Below are 8,068 nucleotides of genomic sequence, written 5' to 3' on the forward strand. Positions count from 1 at the left end.
CTATAATCCCAGCTATTCGGGAGGCGGAGGCAGGAGAATCACTTGAATCCAGGAGGGGGAGATTGCACTGAGCCAAGATCGCGCCATTTCACTCCAGCCTGGGCAACAAGAGCGAAATTCTGTCTCAAAAAAAAAAGAAGAAGAAGAAATGACAAAATCCACATTTGAATGTGGGTCCTCTGTTTCCCAAAAGTCTGCCCTCTTAATCATGTATCTTAATCACGTGGTTGCACACCTGTTTACTGAGCTCCAGGATGATGCTTGAAATCTCTAGAGCCCACACCCAGCTCAAGTTCTTTTGCAGTAAAAAGAACACAAGGTTAAGAGCCAAAAGATCTGAGCTCTAGCCTCAATTTTGAGGTCAAGTAGGTAAGTAGCAGGGTCCTTGATCAGTTCCTTTTTTTTTTTTTTTTTTTTTTGAGATGGAGGCTCTCTGTTGTGCAGGCTGTAGTGCAATGGCGCAATCTCGGCTCACTGCAACCTCTACTTCCTGGGTTCAAGCGATTCTCCTGCCTCACTCTACTGAATAGCTGGGATTACAGTTGGACACCACCATGCTTGGCTAATTTATTTGTATTTTTAGTAGAAATAGGGTTTCACCCTGTTGGTCAGGCTGGCCTCGGACTCCTGATCTCAAATGATCCACCCACCTCGGCCTCCTAAAGTGCTGGAATTACAGGTGTAAGCCACCATGCCCATCCTACCTCTTCTCTTTTAACTGAGGAGATGGGTGACATTTCCTTTAAGACTCCTCCCAGCTATGCAGTCCTGGTAGTTATCCATTAGCATGGGTGAATAATCACCAAATCGTTCCAGCATAGGTTAGGGCTAAGTATATAGCTTAAGGCACTTGGGCATGTCTTCATTTCTCTGTAGACTGTTAAATCAATCCAGATTGTCAATAGAGAGTCAGAAAAGAGTGGATTCATTTTTTGATGATTATGAATAAGACCTTCTCCATGTAGGAGGCCAACCTGGCTATCTCCCCTTAGCTGAAGGAAGATCTGTTCAAATGCACATGCTGAATGAAAAGACCCCCCGAACAGGCTTTGTGTGAGTGACATAGCTGTTTTATCTGTTTTTTATTTATTTATTTTTTTAAAGATGGGGTCTCGGGATGTTGACCAGGCTGGAGTACAGTGGCTATTCACAGGCAAGATCCCACTACTGATCAGCACGGGAGTTTTGACCTGCTCCGTTTCCAACCTGGGGTGGTTCATGCCCCCCTTAGGCAACCTGGTGGTCCCCTGCTCCTGGGAGGTCACCATACTGATGGCGAACTTAGTGCAGACACCCGATCGGCATAGCACACTACAGCCCAGAACTCCTGGGCTCAAGAGATCCTCCAGCCTCGGCCTCCAGAGTAGCTGGGACTATAGTCACGCGCCACCGAACCTGGTGCGACATGGCTGTTTATTCACCTGGATGCAGGTGGACTGAGACTGAAAATGGAGTAAGCCAAGGGTGGTGAGATAGGAGTTGGTTTTATAGGTTGTTCGGAAGGCAGTGGAAAGTTACAAAAGTCACAGTTGGCCATTTTTTTGCAAGCTGGGAGGGGGTTGTAGGGTGTAGAGTCACGAGGTTAGCCAACCTGGGAGGGGGGTCTTAGGGTGTGGCGTCACCAGGTTGGCCAAGGTCGGTTACAAAGTCCAACAGCCTCATCAGTTGAGGCCGGAATAAGAAACAACAGAGAATGGTTCATATTGAGTACTAGGTAGGGACATTTCTTCCTCTTTCTACCATCTTACAGCCATTTCAGGTCTTCTAATTCTAGAAGGCCCTCCAGAGGTGTACCTGAAGTTCATGGGGGTCGCCATGGGGTTCCCAGCGCAGTCACACCTTAAAAGATCTTTTTCCCAGCTGGGCGCGGTGGCTCAAGCCTGTAATCCCAGCACTTTGGGAGGCCAAGGCGGGTGGATCATGAGGTCGAGAGATCAAGACCATCCTAGTCAACATGGTGAAACCCCGTCTCTACTAATGATACAAAAAAAATTAGCTGGGCATGGTGGCACGTGCCTGTAATCCCAGCTACTCAGGAGGCTGAGGCAGGAGAATTGCTTGAATCCAGGAGGCGGAGGTTGCGGTGAGACGAGGTCGCGCCATTGCACTCCAGCCTGGGTAACAAGAGCGAAACTCCGTCTTAAAAAAAAAAAGATCTTTTTCCCCTGGATGAACATTCTTACTTCCCCTTGTATGACGGAAAGTCCTCACATGCTCAAATCTGAAATCCTTCCAGTTTAGATGTGCTTTGGATCTACAGAGGCTTTTATTTCCTCTTTCGTGAAATGAATCATGATTAATAATAGCCAGAGGATGAGGAATTACAGTCATGCCTTATTACTGAAGACGTGTCTTCAGCCTAGCCAATGATGACAGCAACGACAAAGCATTTCATCAGCTAGAACAGATCGTTCACCCCAGAATTTCCACCTGGCACCCCCACAGAAGGGCCCTCACAATGTGGTTGGAAGAACAGAAGAAAAGTGGCCCAGTTAGTCAATGCGTCATGCAGCTCCCACTAAACCTGTGATTCAGCTCTCGGCCCATGAAAACCAACTTTTTTATTCCTAAGAGAAAAAGACAAGGAATTCAAAGTTAGTACTGATTTAGGAAAATGAATCAAATTCCCTCTGAGCAAGTGAAAGTCAGCAGAATTGGGAAAAGAACACTAATTTGCCACTAAGCGATTTCCCTTTCTGGGAGTTTATCCACTCAAGTAATCAACAAAAGCCACATATATAGAGACGGGTAAAGAAGGAAGGCCATGGCTACTGGTTCTTCATCTAAGCTTAGTTAGGTTCTGGAACTGTCTGGATTACTCTTAAACAGGAGGGGAAATATTCCACACTCACAGAGCTGCAGGAAAATAAAACACCTGAGAAAGAAAAAAAAAAAAAAAGAATTAGGTCAGGTGCAGTGGCTCATGCCTGTATTCCCAGCACTTTGGGAGGCAAAGGCAGTAGGATTGCTTGAGGCCAGGAGTTCAAGACCAGCCTGGGCAAAATAATAAGACCCCATCTATACAAAATATACAAAAATTAGTGGGGCATGCTGGTGCATACCTTTAGTCCTGTCAGAGGCATTTGAACCAGAGTAACTCCATCTTGAGTAGGGGCTGGGTGAAACAAGACTGAGACCTACTGGGCTGCATTCCCAGGAGGTCAAGGCATTCTTAATCACAACATGAGATGGGAGGTTGACACACGGTACAGGTCATAAAGACTGCTGATAAAATAGTTTGCAGTAAAGAAGCCTCCTAGGACCCACCAAAACCAAGATGGCCACGAGAGTGATCTCTGGTCATCCTCACTGTTACACTCCCACCATCGCCATGACAGTTCACAAATGCTGTGACTATGAAAGGAAGATACCCTATAAGATCTAAATAGCAGAGGAATGAATAATCCACCCTTTGTTTGTTTAGCACCTAATCAAGAAATAACCATAAAAACGGTGAACCCTGGGGCTGCTGGGTCTGTAGAGGAGCCATTCTTTTATTCCTCTACTTTCTAAATAAGCTTGCTTTCACTTTCCTCTAAGGACTAGTCCTGAGTTCTTGCTTGCATGAGATCCAAGAACCCACTCTTGGAGTCCCGTAACGGTTCCACCTAGGCCAGGCGCGGTGGCTCACACCTGTAATCCAGCACTTTGGGAGGCCCAGGCGGGCGGATAATGAGCTCAAGAAATCAAGATCATCCTGGCCAATATTGTGAAACCCCGACCATAGCTAGGACTATGGTGGGCATGGTGGCACCCGCCTGTAGTCCCAGCTACTCAGGAGGCTGAGGCAGGAATCACCTTGAACCTGGGAGGCAGAGGTTGCAATGAACCGAAATCGCTCCACTGCATTCCAGCCTGGCAACAGAGTGAGACTCAGTCTCAAAACAAACCAACCAACAAACCTACCCAGGAGGCTGAGGCGGGAGGACCAGTGGAGCCAGAGAAATTAAGGCTACAGTGAGCTGTGATCTCGCTACTGCACTCCAGCCTGGGCTACAGAACAAGACCCAGTCTCAAAAAAAATAATAATAATTTAAAAAACTAAGAGAAGAAAAGAGAAAAGGAAAAATCAAGGACTGAGTCAGCACTTTCACTTATCCCTCTGGCCCTCATTCCTCCTTTTGGTTTGAGAACTAAGGTTTTTGTCATCCAAGTGCAAATGAGGCTTGTTGATTCAGGGAGTCGGGCTAAGTCTGACCCTTTACTAACTGCAAGCGGTGGATTGTTAAACCTAATAAGCATATGCACATTTGTTCTAAGAACAAATAGCTTTAGGATAAGATGCAAGATGACCTGCCTTGGAAATAAAATATTAAGTACTTAACATTTTACCATGAGCATTTGCTCAATGTCTAATCGAGTGGGATTTGCTGTCTGAATTTCTCTGACTGAATTCAGGATCCCCTCCACCACCGTCACCAGCACCCTCCATTACCCGCCCAGCTCTCAAGGATCTTCTGAGAGCCTTAAAATGACTCCGAGCCCACACACAGAAAAAAAAAAGGAAGTTGTTTTAGGTTCAGGAAACTGCCTTTCCTCTTTTTAATTACAGTATATCCAAATGGTAAATGCTTTTATTTGCATTTGAAGGAAAAATTCAAAGAGTTGCGGTTGGAATGAGGAAGTTCTTTAAAATCTTTCTAAAAATGTCCTAGCAATGTAAACCCGAAGAAAGGAAAAGACTCCTAGACTAGCAAAGGTAATGACACACAACACAAAATAAACTCTCCAAAAGAGAGAAAATCCCCACTCTCGCTTTTTCTCTTTCCTCCCCTTGACCTTCTAATGGGTTATCTCCTTTTGCCCACAGGCAGAGCATCCAGATTTCTACCAGAATAACAATGACCATTATCTAATTCCTAACTATTCCTTTCATCTTAAACTTTTGCAGGACAAACCATCCACCTCCCTCCCAGCCTCACCCTCAAGCACTTTATTTTAGTGGTGTTATATTTTTAATTCTCAGTAGAATTGTTTCTACCCATCCAATGGAGTATGTGTCTCTGAAATGCTGCTATTGTTGGTGGGCCTCCTGTCAGTACTTCTTAATTTTCCTTTACCCTTAAGGTGAAAGGGAAGGGCGTCAAACATTACAAACTTCCGGTACTCTCTCCTCCAAATGAAAGAAAGAGGAGCTTGTTTTTTTATTGTTGTTGTTTTTTGTGCTTTTTTTTGTGAGGGAGTCTCACTCTGTTGCCAGGCTGGAGTGCAGTGGCACGATCTCAGCTCACTACAACTTCCGACTCTGGGATTCCAGCGATTCTTTTGCCTCAGCCTCTTGAGTAGCTGGGATTACAGATGCCTGCCACCATGCCTTGCTAATTTTTTTTTTTTTTTTTTTTTTTTTGAGACGGAGTTTCACTCTTGTTACCCAGGCTGGAGTGCAATGGCGCGATCTCGGCTCACCGCAACCTCCGCCTCCTGGGCTCAGGCAATTCTCCTGCCTCAGCCTCCTGAGTAGCTGGGATTACAGGCACGTGCCACCATGCCCAGCTAATTTTTTATATTTTTTAGTAGAGACGGGGTTTCACCATGTTGACCAGGATGGTCTCGATCTCCTGACCTCGTGATCCACCCACCTCGGCCTCCCAAAGTGCTGGGATTACAGGCGTGAGCCACCGCGCCCGGCCGCTAATTTTTGTATTTTTAGTAAAGACAGGGTTTTGCCATGTTGGCCAGCCTGATTTCGAATGCCTGACCTTGTGATCCGCCTACCTCCACCTCCCAAAGGCTGGGATTACAGAGGAGAGCCACCGCGCCCAGTCTCTTTTCAGACAGAATCTCTCTCTGTCACCCAGGCTGGAGTGCAGTGGTGTGATCTCGACTCACTGCAGCCTTCACCTCCCGTTTTCAAGTGATTCTCCTGCTTCAGCCTCCTGAGTAGCTGGGTCTACAGGCATATGCCACCATGTCCAGCTAATTTTTGTATTTTTAGTAGAGATGGGGATTCGTCATGTTGGCCAGACTGGTCTCAAACTCCTGACCTCAGGTGATCCACCCGCCCCAGCCTCCTAAAGTGCTAAGTCACTGTCACCAGGCAGAAAGAGGAGCTTCTTACCCAAAGGTTGTTCATTTAACCAGAGGACTTAGCTCTGAAGCCTAAACTGGAGTCTTTGACCACTTAACTTCCTTCATTGATTTAGTAACTTACAAATGTTTTTAATTGGCCTGCAACGTGCCATGCACTTATTCTAGGCCCTAGGTTTACAGCAGTCCACATGACAACAAGGATTCTTTTTTTTGTTTTTGTTTTTGTTTTTGTTTTTTTTTGAGACGGAGTTTCACTCTTGTTACCCAGGCTGGAGTGCAATGGCGTGATCTCAGCTCACCGCAACCTCCGCCTCCTGGGTTCAGGCAATTCTCCTGCCTCAGCCTCCTGAGTAGCTGGGATTACAGGCACGCGCCACCATGCCCAGCTAATGTTTTGTATTTTTAGTAGAGAGAGGGTTTCACCATGTTGACCAGGATGGTCTCGATCTCTCGACCTCGTGATCCACCCGCCTCGACCTCCCAAAGTGCTGGAATTACAGGCTTGAGCCACCGCGCCCGGCCTGACAACAAGGATTCTACATGCATGGGAATTTATATTCTGGCAAAGGAGACCAATAGTACACAAATAAGTAAGATATAGCTGGTATGAAGGAAATGAACACAGCAAGGTGATAAGAATTGGGATAGACATCAAAGAAGGCCTTGCTTAGAAGATGACATTCATGCTAAGACCTGTAGGAATGTCTCAGATGTGGGAAAATCAGAAGAGCCATTCTCAGGAATGAGGGGTGCCAGTGCAGGAGGATGACCTGATATTCGCAGCAAGGTGATTTGGGAGACTGGAACTTATTAGCTGGGAAGGAAGAGGTAGTGTTACGGACATTGGAACCATCTCCATCTGGAATAGGGGCTGGGTAAAATAAGGCTGAGACCTACTGGGCTGCATTCCCAGACAGTTAGGCATTCTAAGTCACAGGATGAGATGGGAGGTGGACACAAGTTAGAGGTCAGAAAGACCTTGCTGATAATACAGGTTGCAGTAAAGAAGCCAGCCAAGGGCTGGGGTGGTTCACCTCTGTTATCTCAGCACATTGGGAGGCTGAGGCAGAAGAATGGCTTGAATCTGGGAGGCAGAGATTGCAGTGAGCCAAGATCCCACCAATGCACTCCAGACCAGCTGGCAGTGAGACTCTGTGTCAAAAAAAAAAAAAAAAAGAAAGAAAGAAAGAAAGAAAGAAAACAGAAGCCAGCCAAAACCAAGATGATGACAAGAGTAACCTCTGGTTATCCTCACAGCCACACTCCCACCAGCACCATGACAGTTCAGAAATGCCGAAGCAACATTACAGGCACGTACAAACAGGCCTGGCTAATTTTTTGTATTTTTAGTAGAGACGGGTTTTCACCATGCTGGCCAGGCTGGTCTCCAACTCCTGACCTCCTGATCTGCCTGCCTCGGCCTCCCAAAGTGCTGGGATTACAGGTGTGAGCCACCATGCCCTGCCCAGAATTCTTTCATGAGATCCAAGAACTCTCCCTTGGAGTCTGGATAGGGAACCCTTTCTGGTAATGTCAGAGGAGAGAAAGTTGGGGTCTCAACGCTAGAAGTTAATGGAGAATTTCATGCATAGGAATATCATCAGCTGGCTTATGTTTTTATTTATTTTCTTCAGCTTTTATATTGAAGACACATGGCTTACATTTTTAAAAGACCACTCTGACCACAGGTTGAAGAGTAGAATAGTGGGGAGAAAACCATCAGTAATCTAGATGTAAGGTAATGGTGGTTTAAAATAGATGACAGCAGGCAGGGCATGGTGGCTCATGCTTGTGATCCCAGCACTTTGGGAGGCGGACATGGGTGGATCACCTGAGGTCAGGAGTTTGAGACCGGCCTGACCAACATGGTGAAACCTCGTCTCTATTTAAAAAAAAAAAAAAAAAGAAAAAAAAAAAATAGAAGGACAGCAATAGACATGAAGAGAAGTGGACAAATTGGGATCCTAGGTGCATCTTTTTGGTACAGACAACAGGACCTGATGTTGGATTGGCTGCTAGGGGACTGAGAAAAAAGAGA

Source organism: Saimiri boliviensis, chromosome 4 (assembly GCF_048565385.1).
Source record: "Saimiri boliviensis isolate mSaiBol1 chromosome 4, mSaiBol1.pri, whole genome shotgun sequence".
In the NCBI taxonomy this organism is placed as follows: Eukaryota; Metazoa; Chordata; class Mammalia; order Primates; family Cebidae; genus Saimiri; species Saimiri boliviensis.